General features: G+C 51.3%; 1 long non-coding RNA gene across 1 annotated transcript; it reads right to left on the bottom strand.

Moving 5' to 3' along the window:
* Positions 1-1,777: 1,777 nt before the first annotated feature.
* Positions 1,778-20,404, bottom strand: LOC114018973. Its single transcript, XR_003564148.3, has 4 exons — positions 20,160-20,404; positions 7,721-7,786; positions 4,821-5,006; positions 1,778-4,289 (listed from the first exon to the last, which is right to left on the bottom strand). It is a non-coding gene; the product is annotated as an uncharacterized LOC114018973 (long non-coding RNA).
* Between the last annotated feature and the right edge of the window lie 475 nt (positions 20,405-20,879).

Genomic DNA, 20,879 nt, shown 5'->3' with positions numbered 1-20,879 from the left:
AGGCACCCATGCTGACTTGTAACTCATTTGTCAGACCAGTCTCCTCATCCTCCTGGAAGAGAGGGTGGAAGTTATTGCAGTGGGATGAAAGGCGGTCACTCTCCTGGCAATGGGGCTGGATGGGAAGGAAACTCATGACCTGAATTCCTCTCTTCCATCCCACTTCTGGCAGCTGAAGGCCTCACCTTTGCTGGAAGCCATGTGAAGGATGAGGCCTGCCCTGCAACGTGCTATGGCAAACCTTGGGCCCAGGGTGCAGAGCGTCTCTGAAGTCACTGGACGCTATGAATGCTCAGCACTTTGTGGGAGGCACTCGGTACCTTGCAGAATCCAGCTCTTGATGTGAAAAAAAGGCTTCCATAGCCAGACAGTATAACAGATACAAGTCCTAAGGCCACCTATAATCTTGAGATAGAGCCACATGTCATCAGGGTATGGCAAGCCACCGGGGAACAAATCCAATCTCGGCCTAAGCAGCTAAAACACCCATTGAAGTTAATGGGAATTGTGCCCCTTTGACCAGGACCGTATTTGGCCCATCAGGAAGACAGTCGTTCATACCGAAAAAGACCATGCTGTCTTGTAATGGATCAGCTGTTTAACAGGCAGCCAACATAAAGCTTTCATCACAGGGGATACATACTGTGAAAATTTTTTTCTGAGTGATAAACCTTGCTCCATGGAGAGCCTTCTGGAGTCTGGGTTATCTGAGTCCCGCAAGCACGGAATAGCTTAGAAGTGACAGCCCATGCCCTTGTAATCAGTGAAGTAACAGCAATCACAGCCAAGCGATGGGCCTCAAATAGTAAAGGGTGGAGTTATATTAACCATGGAAAGAAAGCTTGGGAAATGGATAAGGCCACTGAACAATGTCTGCAAAATAACCATTTGTTCTCATCAAAGGAAACAAACGTAACTATCTCCACTGCATTTATCTTCCAAAGGTGCTGACCCACCGGTCAGCCTGGATACCTTGGCTGTTATTGCTACTAACAGAGCCGTGCGAATGACCAGGGGGTTTGGGGATCAGTGGTCAAACCAAAAAATAATATGGTTTTTTTAATTGTTTCAGGTCGAGCTGAATAAAAAATTTGAAAAAGTTAAAAAAATTTCGTTTTGGGTTGAACAAAACATTTTGTTTCTATTTTGAAGGTCTTACAATGTTTTTAATCGGTTTTTAAATCAAATTGAGAACACTTCAAAATAATACATCTTTCTGAAATGAAAAGTTTCAACATTTCGTTTTGGAAATGCCCAGATGAACCAGTACCAAACTTTTCTTTTTTTCTTTTTCTTTTCTCAACTGAAACACTGCCAAAATCGACCAAAGTTCACAAATGGGTTCAGTGAACCCAACTCTGCAATTTTTATTTTTGTTTTTTTGGGCAGAAAAAGGATTTGCATGAAAAATGTTGCCTAGCTCCAGTAAAGTTTAGCACGACAGATCAGGGAATCTGGCTATCACGTGTGCATGATTATTACTGCCCATGGTATAAATGATGGGCATCACAATGACGATGCAACATCATTTACTTTCCTGGTACCTGGCACTGCCTGTCCCTCTCCCTCATTTGTTTTTTCTCACCCGCCTGTTACACTTTCTCATAACCTAAATGGTGGGCTCTTGGGGGCAGTCTTCTTCCTATATGTCTGTACAGCACCTGACACAATGGGGTGCTCCTTGACTAGGGACCCTGGCTGCTGGTGCCATGTAATAATAACTAATAAAGGCCCACATAAATCAGCGAGGAGATTTTGAATTGTCTGAGGCACTGCATGATAACAAAGTTGGTTTTAATGTTCCTAAGTACAAATACTAAGACTAGCCGCAGGTCAGTTATATGGTTAAGGGTAATTTAAAATTAATTTCTAGTTAATACAATTTAACAAAAAACACTATCACATTAAAAGCCAATCTATAAACAGGAGAAGAATTTTTTTTTTAATTCGGGCTCGTAAACCATGAACTGGTAATGGCTCACACACAATATTTTTTCTTTGTATAGTATCTAAGTGCTTTCCTTCAGGTAGTTACCATTGGTGGAAATATAATGACAACAATTTACCAGCAGCACACCATCCCGTTTATAGTAGCTGATTCACTGCTTGGCCTGCATCTATAACCCATTTTAAAACAGACGTAGAATGCTAGAGTGACAGGTGGGCTGAGCACAGGTCTGAATGCCAGGAACTCCTGAGTTTGGATCCTGGCTCCTAGATCTCTGCCCTGGAGCAAGTCACTTAATCTCTCTCCTCCATCTCCTCATGGGTTACGTGTGAAAAATGCTGGCTTGTGTCTACTTCTTCGTTGTGTCATAAGATAACCAGAATACCGTGTTAAAATGAGACCATGGTATTTTCAATTTTGATTCAGTCATTGTACAAAATCATTAAAATACCTACTTCTCTTTTCTGTGAAAATTCCACGTAGATGTTTTAAAAGAGAAGGCATGTGTCCATGAATTCCCCTCGCAAAGGCATTAATAACCCCAGGAAAAGACCCTGGATGGATAAAGGCCAATAGTTACATTACATTACATTAATTCTCAGCATTTCCCATGATATTTGACGGTTTAAGCCAATATGCTAAAAAGAAAAAAAAAAGTAAGAGAGCTCATTAACTTTCAGACAATCTGGAAAATGCTTTGGCAAAACTTAGCTGCAGCCTGAAGGTTCTGAGCCATATTCTGACGGGTGACTGCAGCACCTGCCATGCATAGCAGAAAACAAGTGGCCTTGATCCTGCTTCCTCCCCAAGTTGTGGAGGAAACTCCTCTGTGGGTAGTCCGTGGCTTCATCACGGAAGGAACTGGACCACGATGAAACTGAGCCTTTTCTGCTCCTTCATGTCCCTCACCTTTCTAAACAAACCGCCGCTGAACTTTGGTTTACATGGAACTCCCTTATGCTGAAAGTCCAGCAGCTTAACCAATGAAGGGGGAAAGTCATTTCCCCACATATACAATTGCTTGGAGCACGCAACTGCTCCTTAAATTATTCCTACTCTTGGCATTACAGAGTTCAAGTGAGCTTTGTGTCAGGCTGGGCCATTAGTGCCAACCCCAAATATACACACATCATAAGTCACATGCCTTAAAATCATGAGAATGGCATAAAATTCATGCTTTTTTTTTAATGGGTTCTTTTTATTTGCCTGCTAGATTGTGAGCCTTTTAGATGCATTTGGGTCATATTTTCAAGCTGTTCTGCACAAAACTGAGAGCTAGAAACTTGCTTTGATTTTTGTAATGAACGTTTAACCCCATGACTCCAGGAGCTGGAGCTTCGAGAGAAAGACCAACTATTGTGAGACGCATGTTAAAACCATGAGAGTTGGTGACATCGGAGCAGATGAGCACATGATGTTGTCACTTTTGCGACGTGTGTGCCAGGAACTCAGCTGCCTCCAGACTGGGCTAGGCCCAATAAACCTGCATTAAGTGACTGTGCTTCCTGGTTGGTCAGAAGAGCCAACAGATCACTATATAAACCCTGTAGCAACAACAACACAGTGGCTGCTTAATGTGCCCCATGCCTGCAGCAGCATCAGACCTGCTTCCTGTCTAGCCCATGCTCCCCCCTTTGCCTGCTCTGCTCCAGCCTAGGCCCCGCCTGCCTCCTGGCTCTGACCACTGGCTTGCCTCCTGACCACGACTCAGGCTATCCCGTTTGGTTCTGTTCTGATGTCTGGCTCCAGCCATTGGCTTGCCTGGCTCTGCCTGCTGATTCTGCTCTGACCACTAGGTTGCACTGCCTACACCTTAGTGTGTGCGCCCGGCAATTTGGGGGAGGTTAGCCAACATGAGCCAGAATTTATTATATTATCCCTCCATGTATGTCCAGGAGGGACCATTAGTATCATCGAATCGGACCTGCGTAATTCGGGCCATAAAGTTCCACCCAGGAACATGTGGCTGAACAAGAGCATGGCTTTTGGAAAGATGGCCACAGTCGCTCACGAAGAAGCTTGAACCTGCTAGCGTGAAACAGTTCTTCCAGAGAAGATGGGATGCATATTGCTTCCGAGATGCGTCAAAGGGGAAAATAAACCCTGTTGTCCTTCTCGCCTCGTGGGATAGAAATGTCTTTGACCCCAGAGCAGATTATTTCTTGCTGTCACACGGCTGCTGACTCTGCATGGTTCACGTGTGAGGAGCCCCAAGAAAAGCAGAGGAACTTCTGAGAGAATCTCAACAGGAAAATCATGTTACTCCGGCATTTTCTCAGCACTTTCATGAAGAAATCCCCTTCATCTCAAGAGGCGTCCGGGATCCTTGCAGTATCAGGCCCTGTGTAAGACAAGACAGGGCTCAGACAAATGGAGGAGGGATTTCCTGAATAGGTAGTGTCCTAAGGTGAGATTTGAAGGATATGAGACAGATCGTGGTAACCAGAGAGGCCAACTGAACCAAGGGCAGGGTTTGTTTTCAACACAGGAAGAGAATAATAGGGAGGCCAATTACTGTTGGTTATAAAGCTGGGGTTGTTACTACGTGCAATGTTTAGAGGTTTCCCTTAACCCCAGAGAGACTCAAGTCCATGTCAGAATCAACTGCAGACACTGGGGCCTTTTACAGCGTGTGGCTGTATTTTCTCTGTGGAGACGAATTGATCTCTATCTGGCGCTGAGTGTGTGCAGAGAAAGCAGCGAGGAGGGTTATGAACTGACTGACCGCCTTGCCATGGTGCTCACTGCCTTTTCTTCCCTTTCGGCTTTTCTTTCCTTGATACAGGGTTTAAAGCACCATGCGCCCAAGAGATTAGCGACCGATCGGGAAGGCGAGCCCTTGATTTGTGCATAGTGCATGGTATGGCATTACCTGGATTTTGGGGTCCAAAGGAAATGAACCCTGAGAGCCAACTTGCCATGCCGCTCAACACAGGAGGACAAAACATTCAGCGGCGAGATACTTTGAGCAAAGTTCTCCTTAGGGCGGAGGGAATGTTGATGCCAATATCCATAGGCGTGGATCTTCAACTGGGAGATCTATGTACATACAAGGAAGCTGAGGGGGAAAAAACAGATAGGAAGAAAACATAGTGAAACACAATGCACCTGGTTCACTGACCCTTATCTGCCCTATCCTGCTTTCCATACTCTCGTGTGACTAATACTTGGGGTGTGCACCTAAGCCATGGAGGTGCTTTTGAAAATGCCACGGGTAGAAAACAGCCAGCAGCAGTTATAATGCTACCTAGCAGTTGGATAGTGAAAGTTGCCCCCAGGCAGAGGGGCAGCAGAAGGCCTAGAGGCCATTTAAGTCCAACTTGAGCCCACAGCTAGGGCTCTGGCTGCACCGCTGTCCTAGTGCGGGGCTTTTAGGATGGAAATCCCTAGCTAACAAAAGACATAAAATGAATTATTCTATAAAGGATAAGCCACTTCCTCTACATCTTCCCATCTCTCTGAAGGGCGTTTAGAATGTAAGCTCTTTCCGGCAGGGGCTGTCTTTATTTCTGTGTGCCCAGCCATATCACACATGGGGGGCTGCTTGCAAAATCCAGATCAGGGATGGTTCAAAATCAGGTTTCATTTCTTTCAGATAAACAATGTTTGTTAACAGATAAGCGAGGCAGCGAGCCAGCCACTGACTAGGGCACTGGACTGGGAGTTAGGGGACCTGGGTTCTAGTTGCTGACTTGGCTGCTGACCAGGTTTCTGATCTTGGTCCAGCCACTTCACCTCTCTGTGTTCCCCTGGCCACATCCTTCCTCTGTTTAGACAGTACGCTGTTCAGAGCAGGGCCTGTCTCTCACCAGGCCTTTGGACAGTCCCTGGCACAAGGGGTCCCTAATCTCAGTGGGAGTTTGTAGGCATTTTTAAAACACAAACAGCCACTACTAGGGTCTGGAAGGGGGCCTTATCCCAGCTGTAGACTAGTAGAATTTTGGATTTGAAATTGCCATAATGAAATGCCAATCTAGGGAAGCCCTGACATTTGCAAGAAGTGGGCATAAAAATGCAAACCCTGGCACCAATTAAGCACTGCCTTGCTCCCTCTGTTACCCTCACCCAGCTGAGGAGGGAGTCTGATCCAAAAAGAGGAAGGAAAGGAAACCTTGAGCTTGGGAGTGGTGGGGCAGGACAGCTGGCAAACCCTGGCTTCCCCTGCAGCCGGAGTAGCTTTTTAAACACACTCCTTTGTATGGGGGTGCACGGAGCAGGCCCCTGAAGGAGGCCAGGGAGCACTTGCACCCCCTTGTCTAGCTGTGCTTGGAGCAGCCATCAGCATTCTGGAGCCGGAGTTTGTCGGTGAGCTGGGAGATAACTGGATCTGGGGAGAGGGATGGGCACATGGAGGGCACTCCTGTGGTCTCAGACCGACCCACTGGTATTGGATTGGCCTCAAGTCTCCATCCCCCCCCACAAACACTGCGCCAGCCCAGCGCATTGCTGACAGCGGGGTGCCCCTGTGTTCACACTGCTGCGCCATGATGCGGAGCGTTTATCTCCCCTTTGCTTTTAGACCCGCCAGGTTTGCCTTGCGCCCTCTCTTTGCCTTGGGAGCGCGGCTAGTCTGGAAGCCTGGTTTTGTAGAAAGGGGGGGTTAATTTCCTTGAGCTCAGATCATTCACACTGCATAATCGGTCCCATGAATTAAACCTCTTGTTCTGCTCACACAGTCTCTAGGAGCGGATCGTTATTCCCCCGGGTGTATTTGTGGTTTGAAATTCGGATTGTTATATGGCTTGATCGCGGGCGCTTCGCGCGTGTTTGATGCCGACGCGTGCGATCCGCGCGGCTTTGCTTGGCCAGAGATGCCGAACGGCGTGACTTCTCTTCCCGGATTGGATGCGTGGGGCAAGCGTGCGCGGTGCAAATGTTTGTGGGAAGCGAAGGCACAAGGGGCTGGAGTGAAACCCATTCTAAAAACCCGGCAACGGGCACAGAGAAAGTTGCCCGGTATTTTCCTGACACTTTTAAAATCCCCCTATTAACCATTATTAAAATTGGGCCACAAAATCTGATGTGTGCCCAGCTGGGAAATGATTTCAGCGCGGCAGGGTATGCGCACCTCCCTCCCGAGCATCCCCAGGGTCTAGTACGCTGACACAATTATTGGTGGAAATCAAATTGAAAACGAATTTTATGCGCTGATCCGGTCAGGGAACAGGGTGCTTTCTCTGGCCTCTGCCAACAAAGCAACGCACCTGGCCCGTAAAATGTTCCTGATCGATTCACAGAATTAGGAGATCCACTGAGAGACTCGGCTAATGAAATCGTTACAGAACTGAACCGAATTCATTGCTCAGCCCCGGAAATCAGAGTTTCGGATGCATTCCCCTTACACTCCGGTGCTTGCCTCCTGTCTCCGCTAGAATCGGATTTAAACTCTGAAAGCAACGGAGGCAAAAGTGACCCGCTGGGATTTCTCAGCCGAAACTTACATTTCAACCAGACAGGACCCATTTCCCCCACACTGTCCCCCCTGAGCTTTTTTATTTATTTTGCAACCTCTCCAGCCCTGTCTCGGGCTCCTGACAAGTCTCTTGCACAAAGCTGGCCGGGTTCCTCTCTGCGGAGTCTGCTAAATCCGGCAGATGCGGGTGGGTGCTCGGTGCCCCGTTGCCGCACCGACTCCCCCGCTCTGAACGCGGTGTCGGGACCAGCTCGAGTCCTTTAGCCCCCCTCCCCGGCTATTAAAACAAAGAGACACAACCAGCTCGCTACCAGCTTTCCTGTGGGCTCCATATTTTCCCTTTCAGCAGTTTCGGTCACCTGTGGACTTTATCCCCCGTTTGTAGAGCTGGGGCGGCTTTTTTGGTTTAAACTGCTTCTTTCAGTCTGTTGGAGAAAAGAAAAAGGGGAAGACGGTGACTAAAGAGAGAGCCAGCCGGGCTGCAGACGGACCCTGGGAGTCACCCCGGCATCTAGTTTACCTGCTTATTTATTCTCCGTGGGAGCAGCCTGCCCATCTGGAACTGCTTCCACCACCATCCGAATTAGAAAAGTGGGGGGGGAGAGTTCAAACGCACCAGGTTCATATTTCCCTGGTCAGGAGGAGCAGGGAGAGAGGCCGCACTCGATGGCTTTGGAGATCCGGAATTAGAGACCCGGCCCACAGGTACCTGGGGGAGCAGCCTGGGTCCTGGGGGGGGAGATGAGCAGACGGTGAGACCCAGGGTCTTCGCACCCTGACCTCTGCTGGGGTTTGGTCTTGTCTTCAGGAGACAGGTGTTTAAACGGGGTGTGTGTGTGTAGGGGGGGGGGTCTGTATCTGTAGGCACCAATTTTCAGGGGTCTTTTTTAAAGTGAATAATAAAAATCGATCCTGGGCCGCCGGGCAGGCAGCGGCTGCTTCCCGGCCAGCGGTCGCGGTTGTGTGTTGCAAACAATGCTGGGAACGGTTGTTTTTGTTTCTCGTTTCAATTCTCTAAAAACACGCCCCTCCCCCCCCCCCCCCTTTCCCCGGTCATTCATGAATTTGATCGCATCCAAAAGATGCTTTCAGAAACTTCGCCGCTTGTTAAGTCTCCTCTCCTGATACTTCCCATTCGTTGTCTAGCGAGCTATTGGGTTTACACGATGGTGTACGAGTTGGGGGTGTCCCCTGCTGCTATTGTAACGAGCCAGGTCAGACTGTTTTACAGTCTCAAATCCTCACTTTTAATCCCGAAAAGGAGGGGCGGGGGAAGAGCCCAGCAGCGAGATTTGAGCAAATCGCGTCGTTTGTTAATCTCTTTTATTTACACGATGAACTACCGACAAACACAAACTCCGGCTGCCGCAGTTCCGGCGCTGGATCAACTCCCCAACGCAACCGGGGAGATTGTTCTGTGTCCCCGTTCCCTTGAGAGGGCTCCCCCCCCCTCAAAACTCAGTGGAACAAGTCTTGAGACAATAATCTGCAGTTTACTTCCCGAAAAGCAAGGAACGCTAAAAATCAAAGGGTTTTTTAGACGCAGACAAGCCACACTTGAGAAAATCCTCCGGATCTATGTATCCAGGTCTCCCTAGCTCTCAAGAGCTGCCTGTCCTGCAGTGGCCAGGTTTATGTATGGAGCTCGGTTGTTGAATACATATCTATGCACCTCTCTGTCTGATAGCTCTGCACAGAGATGTTGGTACACCTGGCGCCCTCCCTGTGTGTGTGTGTGTGTGTGTGTGTGTGCAGGGGTTTACACACGCAGAAAAGACTGACAAAGGGTGACATGTGCACCGTTCGGCTGTGCGTTCTGATGGTTCTTTTGTCACTGCCGTCGGGGGGGAAGCAAGTGGGCGGTTGCTGTTTGTTGTAACTTACACGCACAAGTAAGTTGCATGTTTGGCTTTGTGTGTGAGTGTGATGGATTTGTGTCGCAGACCGGTGCCGTTGCTAAGGAACCGACGTCGAAACATTTATCCACAACACACCATCGGACTCCCCAAATGGCTCCACGTTTTTTTTCCCTGGCTCCAACAAAATCTTGGTAATCGTGAGCGTCCGCAAGATCGTGTTTATGTCTGTGTGTAAATACATTGAGAGGAGCCGGTGTCCATGGAAGAAAAGAGGGTGAAACTATGTTTCAAAACTGGCTGAGATGGCTGGTTGGGTGCAGGTCTGGTGTCTCTGTAAAATATACACAATACACGCCGATATAAGTGTGTACGAAAGACACTGTGTACACCTATATTTGTGCGTAGGGTAGGCGCAGATAGCTACACACACGTGTGGTTTAGGGCGAGGTTACTGCATGCGTTGTGCCCAGATCCCATTAGAACAATGAAGAGAGGGGTAATGCCATGATCCCCCGTCCGATTGTGCCGCATATCCCCGCGGATTGGGCTCTGACACACTTTTCCAAATGGAATTTTTAAACACTGGGGTTTAAACGATTTTTAAATGCCAGCGCCCGTTTCGCGCAAAGCTGGTCCCGCCAGCCCCGAGCCTTCAGAGCATTTCGAAAAAGCGGCCACCGCTCTGCCAGGGCAAATTCGTGTCTGTCCTTTTAAGGAAACGGAACAGGAGCCAGATCGGGGTGTGTGGCTGAGGGCCGGGTTTTTGACCGAACGTGGGGAATAGATCGAGTTGGCTTTTATACGTCAGGCTAGTTTCTGCAGTGTGCGCGCAGCAAGGGTTAATGAAGTCCCGGAGCTGGAGTCCCACTTGGGGCGGGGGGGGAGAGGGGGACACACTAAAAAGGGTCAATTTAGTCCCAACTCAGTGAAGACTTTTGTAATTGAAAATCAATCAACCTGCTGGACGGTTGAGAAGAAGGTCAGAGCTCAACGATCAAAGCGTTAGAAAATAGTGGAGGTAAAGGGGGGAGGGGGCTTTTGTACAGGGTGGGAAAAAAAATCTCTTCTCTGACCGTTACATCCAGTCTGTCTAGATCTGGCTACACGCGCGCTCCAGGCCAGAAAGAATCCAGAGGATGTGCGTGGCTGCAGTAAAGGCTGGTCTGAGTTTTGGACGCACCGTGTGATTGGGGGAAATGGGGGGGGGAGATCTTTCATTTGACTCCCACCCTCGTACCCACACCACCTGATGACACTGTAACGTAGCCTTGTTACAGGGTATATGCGGTGTTTCCTGGTGACATTTCTCCCTTCCAGGAATGGTAGAGACCTTCCCTCCAGGGGGTAAAACATTGGTGCCCATCTCGGATTGCTCCATTAGGCTTGTGTGGTGCTGTTGTCTCTCCCTCCCTCTCTTCTTCTGCACTTTCGCAAGCTCTCGCATCTCTCCTGGCAGGATTCAGAGCCCTGACATATGAGCACGTCAGGAGTCATTGTGACTTCAGGTCTATGGTAAGCCAGAAGTGATGTCTAAATCGCGCACCGCATTGCCCGACATTCGGGCTGACAATGCCGACAGTACCGCGCCCTACATGTGAGGTTCCGAGGCTTGGTTTTCCCGGGGCAAAAGCTCCGAAGGAATAGGTTTACACGCAACTTTTCCCGACAAACAGCCTGGAAACTGTGTTTATACGTTGTTCAACTCTGAATAAATAAAGTTCAGTGGAGTTTGTGTCTCTGTCTCCCCGCGTGTTGTTATTTCCCAGAAATCTGGATTACTGCAAATATTTTCTTTAAAGGCGGAGGGAAATCTAAACAGTCTGAGAAACTTGGTGGGAAATGATCGTGGAAGTCGGCAAAGGGGCTAGAGACGCCGGATTAAAAACACGAGGCACTTTAAAGGGATTCCTCGCAGTTCTTCCTGAAAAGATTAAACCAAATGCTAAGAAAAGATGCATCGGTCCATTTTACATGTGGCCCTAAAATAGATCTCTAGGTAGGTCAGTGTGAAATCTCCGGCTGCTGACAGGGAGTGGATACGATTATAAAAGCATGTGGATTCGCATCTCTTAAGGTGTGTGTCCACCATTGGTGTTTCTGCATGAAATTCAGGGCGTAACTGACATAAAATATATAGTTAAGGGAAAGGGAAAAATCCAGAATCTAGGTTCATCGCTGTAAATGGGGGGGATACGTACGTGTCAAAGTACATAGTTCACTATATTATGTGCATGCTCCTAAATTGCCTTTAAAGCCCAGGTTGTTCAGTGCTGGAGCTGCAGAAATGCCCCTGGAAGCTGCCGAGAGCAGGAATCTCCTCCAGTCCACCTGCAAACGCTGCGGGGAGGAGAGAGGCTTCTGGTCGTGAGCAAATCGCCGGTGCTTCTGTGTAAATACCCGCCCCTTAGGGATGAGGAATCGCCCTTCCAGCATCTTGCCTTGGTGCTGGGGGATGGCACATTACGCGGTGTCCCTGCCGGTCCAAGGCCCAGCGCCCCCGCCCGACAGGCGACAGGACGCAGAAGCGGCCGGGGCAGGAGCCGGGGAGCGCTCGGGAGGCCGGAGGGCTTCATTGAAACTGGAATGAGGGTGGTAATTGGATTTCCAACTCCGTCGCCTCTGCAGGGGTGGGAGGGGAGGGCGTTTGCCAGGCCAAGCGCTGCAGAGAAGGGAGGCGTCCCGGTGGGAAGGGGGCAGTTCTTGAAACACGTAAAGAGAGAAGAATAAGCGTGAGTCTAAACCCCGGTGGCTGGGAGTTTGCAGCCTGGCTGTTCGCAGGGGGAGGCTAAAGCGTGTGTGTGTGTGTGGATATGGATATATTGCAGGGGTGTTCGTTGCAAGGGTGTTTATCAAGGACACGTTCCACACTCATTCTTCCCTGGATTTGAATCTGATCCGAGTTACAACCGCTGTTGTCACCTCTTGAGGGAGAAAAAAACCCACCACCACAAAAATCTATAGGCCACCCTGCCTAACTTCTCTGGTCCCCATTCAGTTTGCCTTGACAGCATCTTCTGTGGTGGTTTGTTTTCCCCTTTTGCCTTCCCCCTCTTTCCGATGCTGCTGTAACTCTGCTCCCCCGACCCCTTTCTTTTATTTGTGCGGGCGAGACACTGACTTCCAGACCACTCTGGGCCCAGGTGCCAGGGGTAGGGGGGTAACAACTTGTGCGAGGGAAAATCCTGGCCAGGGCCAAGCTAAAAGGCGTGCGGTAGAGGCCATCCACCTTACAACCAACCCCGGCAATTCTGGGGGGTGATCCTTGAGGAAATAGACTTTTCTCCTGCAGGGAGCGGATTGTCTGATTCCCGTCGAATAATGTGAGTGCTTTTCGCGGCGCCCGTGTGAAGTATGAAATAACATATGTTGCAAAGCAGTGCCCAATCAAGTGGCAGAAAAGAGGGAGTCTGCGGCCGCTCAGGTAATTAATCCGACTGTTGAAAAGCAGCCCGAGCCAGAGACAAGGAATAAACTATTAGACATGTTTCCGAATGAATAATAAAAGTTCTCGCCAGCCCGAGTTGGAGGGCGAGGGAAATTCTGCTCAGCGCTGCCCTGCCTCCGAGCCGGGCAAAACGCTGGAGAACTTCCCTTGGGAGGGAGGGTTTGCACCAAGTGAATGTCCTTCCCCGGGGCGGAGAATGGCGCAACCGGTACGCGGGGGCGCTGGGACAAGGGTGGTTAATTGCGCGGCGGGTGGGTCGGGCGGCTTTGCTCGCTGGATCCGCCTTCATTCATTCCTGAGACTCTCTGGGTCTGAGCTGTTGGGCTATAGGACAACATTGCATCGAGTGACCCATTTTGGGTCCCTCTCCCCGGCAGAGGTTGCAGAGAAAAGGTTTCTAAGCGGTCCGCTCTCTCGGGACACGCGTGTCTTCTCCACGGCAGCTCAGCGGGTGAATCTGTCCTCGCCTGCCACGGGTTCGCGGCTTGGCTTTTCGCGAAGCGAAGCCATAGGGCGAAACCTTGATGGTTACTTCTGTGGCATTATCGCCTCCACATAAAATATACATGTCTGGGGCTTGGGCCCTCCGGATATCCCCAAGGGTAATAAACAGCCCTTGAACTGAGAAGTATCGTTAATATAGATTACATTCTAATCTGTCTAGAAGTGGATATCTCTCCCTTTGCATGTGTGTGGATATATATAAATCTCTCTAATTAGTGTGTGTGTGTGTGTGTGTGTGTGTATTCACACACACTAATTATACTCCTATATATCGAGATAAATTAGGAGAATAGGATCCATTTACAGTTCATTCCAAATGTGTTTCCAATGTACCTTTTCACAGACCGTTCGCCAAATGAAATATCTCGTATTGTTTTAGGAAGTGGCCCGGTGACCTTAAAATCCAACCGAAAAGAAAGCGCGAGGTGGAGAAACCGCACAAAGGGAGAGAGGGTGATTGCTGTTTATTTGACAGGACAATCTAACAGTATCTGATGAGCGGACAATGTCTCCCCCAGGCTGGCTCCAGGCCGTTGGTTTCTCTGGGAAGGGGGGCTGGAGACCCAGCCGGACTGGGGGGGCTGGGGGGGGACGGTAACTCTGCGCATCTGTTGGTCGTTGCCAACTCGTTCCCATTTTCTTCCCTGGTTCCTTTCGGGGGCCGCCCCGTAGGGTCAGTCCCGCGTTCCCCTCTTTTCTCACGGTCCCGCCGCGGGCTGCGGAGCCGCAAGCAGGAGTCCCGCCGGCAGGACGGAGCTCGGGGCCCGGAAAGCCGCCCTTGCTTGCTCCTGAGCAGCTGCGGCTCCCCCCCCGCCAAAGCCCCCAGCCCCCTCGCCGTCAAACAGCCTGGCCGCCGCTTGCAAAGCGAACACACAAAGCCACCCGCAGCTCTGTGCGGGTCCCCCCCGCAGCGAACCCCGCTCACCGCGCTGGGATTGGCGCGACCCCGGAGACGCGGCGTCCACAGGTGAAGCGCAGGTGACCGAGTATCCCCGCCCGGCCGGGAGCCCCGTGTGCACGGGGTGGCGGGACCCCGGGCCCTTCCAGGCGTGGGACGGGGCCCAACCCGGCGCTCCTCGCTACAAAGCGGGACCGACGGACAGACACACAATGGTCCCACTGAAGCCAAAGGGCCTCGGAATCCGGCCCAGGCCGGGGTGCAATTAACCTGGATTCCCTGCGGCCCTGCTGCTCCGTGTTACTAACGCCACTTCGTGCTCCGGGGGTGCCGGCGAGCGGGGTGGGGGCAGGCGTGTGATTCAAGCCCACGCCCACCTGCCGCTTGCTAGCCCCCCCCCACGCCCCCCCAAGCCATGCGGGGAAGAACTTGTCCCGACTCTGCCCGGCTCTCCCTCGTGACTTCTGCCCTAAAAATCACCCCACGCCCGAGCTCTGAGTTTCCCTCCTTGCGCTTCCCGCCCCTCCCCTTCTGCTTTTGGAGGATTTACATGGCCCTTCCCTTAGGGGTGAAGTGTCAGCAGAAGCTCGGTTTTCAGCCCAGGCGCTGATGGCACCCAGATTTGTCTTAAAATTAGCCATGGCAATCCCGCAGCTGTCTCCACTTTTATCTGTTTTCTCCCTGATCCTGCAAATAAATCACATTCTCCCAAATCCTGCAAAATCCAGGCAGAAAGGGCCGCTCCCTGGAGCCAATACGGGGAGGACACCACCACCTAGTCTGGTTTTTGGGGGGCTAAGGGATAGGAGACCCCCCCAGTGAAAGTTCAGATCGATTATTGCTGACATCTCAGGCTGTTCGAAATATTGGCCCCTTATATCCCATGCCTCCAGCTGAGGTCGGTACACGCTGGGTTTCTTTGTCCTGGAGAACAGATACCACCCGTGATTCCTGTCTCCGGGGAGTTCCGGGGATATTTGGGGAATTTTGCCAATTTTCCTTTTCGAAAACCTTCCCTGAAAAGGGATTTCTCTCTCCCCCAACAATAATGCAATGGCCGCCCGTGCCTCCCTCTCCTTTCCAGAGGCTGGTGAATGACAGGACCCACCTCTGTCTACACTGTTTGTTTGTTTCAACCTGTGGCGTTCCTCTGTGTAGTGCCCGGAGCTCAGGGCGGCTGGTTTGCTACATGTGAGCTCTCCATTCATTTCCTGGCCAGCCCGGGCTGCGGCTGGGAGGAGGGCAGGGGCGAGGGGGACTTGCTGCTTGCGAGAATTGTTATTTTTCATCAATCACTCGCAATTTGTCTAAGTGCACAGGACAGGACACCAGCAGCCCTGCTGGCTGAGGTCACGGAGACAGCACAGCCGTGGAGAAGAGCAAATTGCGTTCGCTCCCGAACTCCCAGATCCAAACGACCGGCTTTGCATGACGAGGGGAGAGAGCGAAAGGTCCATGTGACATGAGGGAAATATGAAGGACTTTGACAGGTCTTAAACGGCCTGGCGCCAAGGCCTAAGTCTACAAGCTAAAAATAGAAAGGGGAGCGAGGAGTGGAGATGGGCAAAGATGAAAGAGGGGCAGAGGGAAAATGGAATGGGAAATTCGGTTGAACGTTTAGATGTTTGCTTAAACTTCTGGGGGGCGGGCTTTGTCCGGGCTAACTGGGGGCACCGGCGAGGCATCTCCTTAAAAGACTGGCAGAGGTTTTGCAAGCACTGTATGTAAGCTCAACATATTGTTTTATATTGAATAGCCGTAATACACTGTAATGACCTATTCTTTCTCCTCTTCCTCCCCGGCTTCTCCTCTTTGAAATGAACCTGCAGTGGTTGGTGATCTAAGCGACGCCTCCCTTAATGCTGGGAATCTGTTTCATGTTTCCTCAAGTGTCAGGTTTTAGCTCCCCGATCTGCAATCCTGATGGTAAAGCCCAAGGCTAAGAGGGAGAGGGGGGACTACAAACAGAAGACTCGCAAAGAAACCCATGCCTTGTAAACAACCGTAAGTGGCCCTGTTCCCCTCCTGATTCCCCCCCCTTACCACTGTTTCACCTCGAGGATAGGGGTTATTGTTAGGAAATCGTCTCTATTTATATAAGATAAGTCAGCATTAAAAAGATAGCGAGTCCCAGAAGGTTACAGGAGAAGGAAATGGCAGAGAAATTATTAGATCAAAACGCAGAGGCCAAAATGAAGCGTGTTCTTGCGTATTTGTGGAGCAGAGAGAATCCAAATCTTTCCCCCGGCTTCAGACTGAACTACGCCCAGCGTGATACAAGCCCAGCCCTACTTTTATACACACCCCATTGAACCCCCATACAGTGCTCCATTAACCCCATTGCCCCAGTCCCCCGGAGTTGTCTTAGGTAAGATAAAGGACTCGTCCATTTACACTTTAAACACCCCGCCTCTCTAGTAGAAGGCCGTCATTACTTGCAGAAGGCTGTAATTAATATAAAATCAAGTAGGCCAAAAATCTCACACAATCACAAGGGGGGGGGGATTTTTTTTTGTAATTACTTTGTAAAGGGGATCTCAAGTGCCTCACACACACACCCACACACACACTAACACGGCTACCACTGACACACACACCTCAGTCGTTGCACTGTCTTTGGGCTACGCATTTGCATTGCCTCCGTCCTTTTTATTCACGCTGATTTCTTACAAATTATTTTAGAAGAGTTTTTCACCCTCGGTTTACATTTAGCAAGATCAGCAATTCCTCCTGCTCTCTCCTCTGCATAGGTAGCCCTGCACTTTGTAGGAGATCCACCAAAGAAGGAATATAAACCCCCCTCTTGTGTGTGGGATTTTAGCAGCTAACAAAGTCAGTCATGCAATCGAATTTTTGTAGCAATAAAAAGAGAGTAAGTAACTCTGGGTCTTAAGGAGGAAGGGCGTGTTAACATATTTAATGAATATGGTGATTGTTAATTACGGCTGACTAGGTGAATAAGGAGAAAGGTATTTTTGATCAAATTTTGATCAAAAGATCTGAGTCTCTTTTGGCACAATCCGCCTCTTGCTTTGGCTTGTTGCTAGTCTGTTATTATCTAACATAGCAGCTTGGATCTGGTGGTGGTTTTGGGGTGGGCGGAGGAGGAGATATTAATTCTTATTATTTGTTCTTGATCCTGTTCAAACGAATTAGGAGACTGCAGCGAACCGGAGCAGCCTGCTCTCTGGAAAACTCAGTAGACGTGTGGATGCAAACAGATTTTTGGAGCACTTTTTTGCCCCCATTAGAGGTAATTAAAACTATGGAGTAAATTGTTCTGGGTGCTATCAGGGGAGTTGCGATTTTTTTCTCGAGCTGAGACTGACTTGTTGCAGGTTGCATGTGCGGTTATATCAGCCTAGGCTTCACCAGGCCAGGACACTCGGTATCCCGTGAAAAAGGATCCTGGATTTCCTCGAGTGAATGTCCTCGGTACACCCAGTCCGAAATATGATTGTCACGCCGAATTTCAGGGAGACGACTGGCCTTTCGTTTCTGTTTTAGGCGAACCAGTTTTACAGTCACAGCGTCCTCTTAACTGCGGCATGCAACCCCCCTGGACTCTTTCAGGCAGCAGAGAAGAATACATATTTATGTCTCCCCCAAACAATCCTCTGTAGGATTTTTCAGATATGAAGTAAGAGGATGATTTAGATGATTTATTTATTGCACGGTAGCTGCTTTTTAAAGGGGTCGGCATTAATTCACAACAGCTGCCTTTATTATCAGCCAGATTTTAAGTTTGCATTTTTCCTCCTTCAGACAAGATCTGAAAGTCGCCAGGACTTTCAGCACCAGCGCTGCCCGTCCAGGGAGGGGGTGGTTGCAATTCCCCCGGATTAAAAGGCACCGATTTTGCTTTGTGGCAAAAGCCCCGTTTTGTTTGGATTCGACTGCCGCTGCCGTCAGCACATTGCCGCGGAGGCGAAAATCCAAAGTCCAAATTGTGTCTAAATTTCAACACATCCTGACCCCCCCCCCCCCATGCTAACACCTTCCCCTGCAGCTTTTAACAATCTCCTGTGCTCTGGTGAGTTCAAATGGTCCCCCGAATCCCCGTCCGCTCTGCGCACTCCCTTCTCCCTACTCCAGCGCATTCTGGGCCCCAGCAGCTGGTCGCAAGATCCAGACTGTGGGTCTGGATTTTGCAAGGGGCTCCCGGGCTACCCGCCGGAAGACGCCAGTGTGGGCCAGGCTGGGTTCTTATCCTAGCCCATCGACCTTCCCGCAGGTTGTGAAGTGTCCTGGGTAACAAGTGTTAGGCTTTGATTCGGTTTCGCCAGTGGCGCCAGGGGCTGCCCTCAGCAACCCAGCGAATTGTACCAACAAACAGGGGGGAGCTGACCCTGGTTTGGCTTTAGGATCCTGCTGCTCCAACTCGCCCTCAGCCCCTCGCCTGTGTCCTCACCTGGCTGGCCTAAGGGAGAACAGACCATGGTCAAAACCCCAGCAACGAGCTCGCCCCCACCCCTGAAGGAAGGAGGGAAGGCGCACAAGCGTCCAGGGAAGTGACAGGATCAAAGCGCCACGCCGGGGGCAGACAGGGCAGCGAAACCGCCGACGAGCCGGGCCCAGGTTCGCCGCGGGCCAGAGGTTGCCGCCGGGGGTCTCTGAATGCTGCAGAGCGAGGCATGACCCGTGCGCACGGGCTGGTGCCTGGTACCCTGGGTGTTCATTACACGCACCGCGCCTTAAGGCCAGCGGGGCCAGCCCTTGCTCCGGAGGGCGAGATCTGTTTCCCGGCGCACAAGGCGAGTGAGACGGACCCATCCCTCCCCTCCAGTCTGCCGCGATCCCAGATGGCCGCGGCGGGAGGCAGCGCCCTCCAGCCGGCCTGCTCCTTGCTGCGCGCCGCGGAGGAGCGGCGTAAAAAGCTGGAGCCTGGAGCCGCCCCGGGCTCGGCGGCATCTCGCTCCCCCTCCGGGCTCTCCCCGCGCAGGGGCACTCACAGGCTGCCTTGGCGGCCATCTAGGGGTCACACGCTTCTATTCACCAGCCTGATGCGTGCAGGGGAGGGGAAGGGCATTGGCATCTCTCTGGAGGGGGAGGGAGGGGACCAGCGTTTGCACTGCGCCCTTCGGGATTATTGGGGGCTTGGGGCAGTTCCTTGGGGTGGGAGGAGGGCGCGCCCCCCTTCCCCAATCTCCCAGGGAAGCGTCTGGGCCGACGACCAGGCGGCTGGGACAGGAGCCTTGGGAGGATTTTGCAGGGCGCTGTTTGAAGATTTTTGGGTAAATATGAAGTGACAAGAGACGGGTCTTTATTGTGGAGTCTCAGCCGCCTGGCGCCAAGCCCCTCTTCAGCAAACGGAGCCCCCAGTTAATCAGAACAGATCTCCAAATGGACCTCTTAAAAGGGACAAGCACACCCCCTTCCCACCCCCAAACAATGGCTCCTGCGCCTTTAACCCCTCCGGGTGACACCCTCTAGCAGACTATCTATCAAGGGGAGGGGGGGGGGTTGCCCGACCATAATCCCTTTGCAAACAGACCCAGGGTTTTCCTTCAAGATTATCTGCATCTAGGCTCCTAGTAAACAAACCCTGCGGATCAGTCTTCCCGGGGAGGGGAGAACCAGCCTTGAAGCATGCAGACCGGGGGGCTTTTTAACGTGCAAAGCTGATGAATAACTTGTCAGGGGGTTAGTTAAAATCATATGTAAACCTCAGCAGTCAGGAGGGTGCGGAATTTAAAAAAAAAAAAGAATATCATTGTCCCTCTGCAACACCCTAAATTCCCTCTGTTATCAAACCAACCTCTCCTGCTGGGGGCTTTGCCATGTCCCCCACCCACCTCTCTAGGAGAAACAGCGGGCGGTGCCTTGAGATCGCCCCCCACTGAGAAAACGGAACCCCCCCTCCGCCGCCTGGCTGACTCCTCCAGAACCGAGAGGTGACTGCCTGGGTCCCCCTTCAAAGTTGGATCATCATCAGCCCCATCCCCGGGCACAAAGCGGCGCCTCCCTCTCTGCCGCCCGCTTTCCCCACCGTGTCACTTCCCCAGCGAACTCAGTGAGTTGCAAAACACCCACCCCGGCGCAATGGGGAAGCAATGAACGCGGTGCCGTGGTCCAGGCTGGCCATCACTCACCCCGGGGCTTTTGGCGTGTGGTTCTGGAGCTCCATCCCCGTCCAGCTCCGGCGTGCCAGGGACCTCGGGGAGGGATTTAAAACGGCGATGCGCCGCGCGGGTCGCCCCCAAATAGTTCAAGCCTCCCCGCGCCCCGCAGCTGCCGGCTCTGACGCCCTTCGCGGTCTGCTAAGGTCCAGGCGCGCTTCGCAGTTGCATGGATTGGCAAGCACCGCTGGCGGTGGTGGGCCCCACCTAGATTCAGTGGCCAGTAACTGGCGTAGGGCTGGAGTCATAGAGTTCCCCCCCCGCGGCCCTCCCGTCTCCCCTCCACGTCTTATAAAATTAGGGGGTTGCAAAGAAGAGTCCGGGCTTTGAAGTGAGCCTGTTACATAACAGATAGTCCAAAGCCACGTTAAAGTACTGAGCCCGCATGCCCTTTGCAAGGCAAGTTAAATCAACACAACTTGATCACAACCTTGTATTGGGGGGGGGGCAGGGTTGCCTTCAGATTTCTCTATCCTTGTACACGCGTCACGTACACACACAACTTGCTAGCACACACACGAACTAGCATGCACACACACGCGAACTATGCACGGATGTACGCGCACGCCGCCCTCTGTATGCACACAAAAAAACCCACGGGCACACTCCGGCTTGCATATGCCTACGGCACATTTACACGTAATATTCCCCCCTCGCCACATCTAGAACTTTTTAATCTGGGCGACTCCTTCC

Source organism: Chelonia mydas, chromosome 17 (genome assembly GCF_015237465.2).
Source record: "Chelonia mydas isolate rCheMyd1 chromosome 17, rCheMyd1.pri.v2, whole genome shotgun sequence".
NCBI lineage: Eukaryota > Metazoa > Chordata > Testudines > Cheloniidae > Chelonia > Chelonia mydas.
Note: the sequence above shows the minus strand (reverse complement) of the source record. Positions and strands in the feature narration are given on the sequence as shown.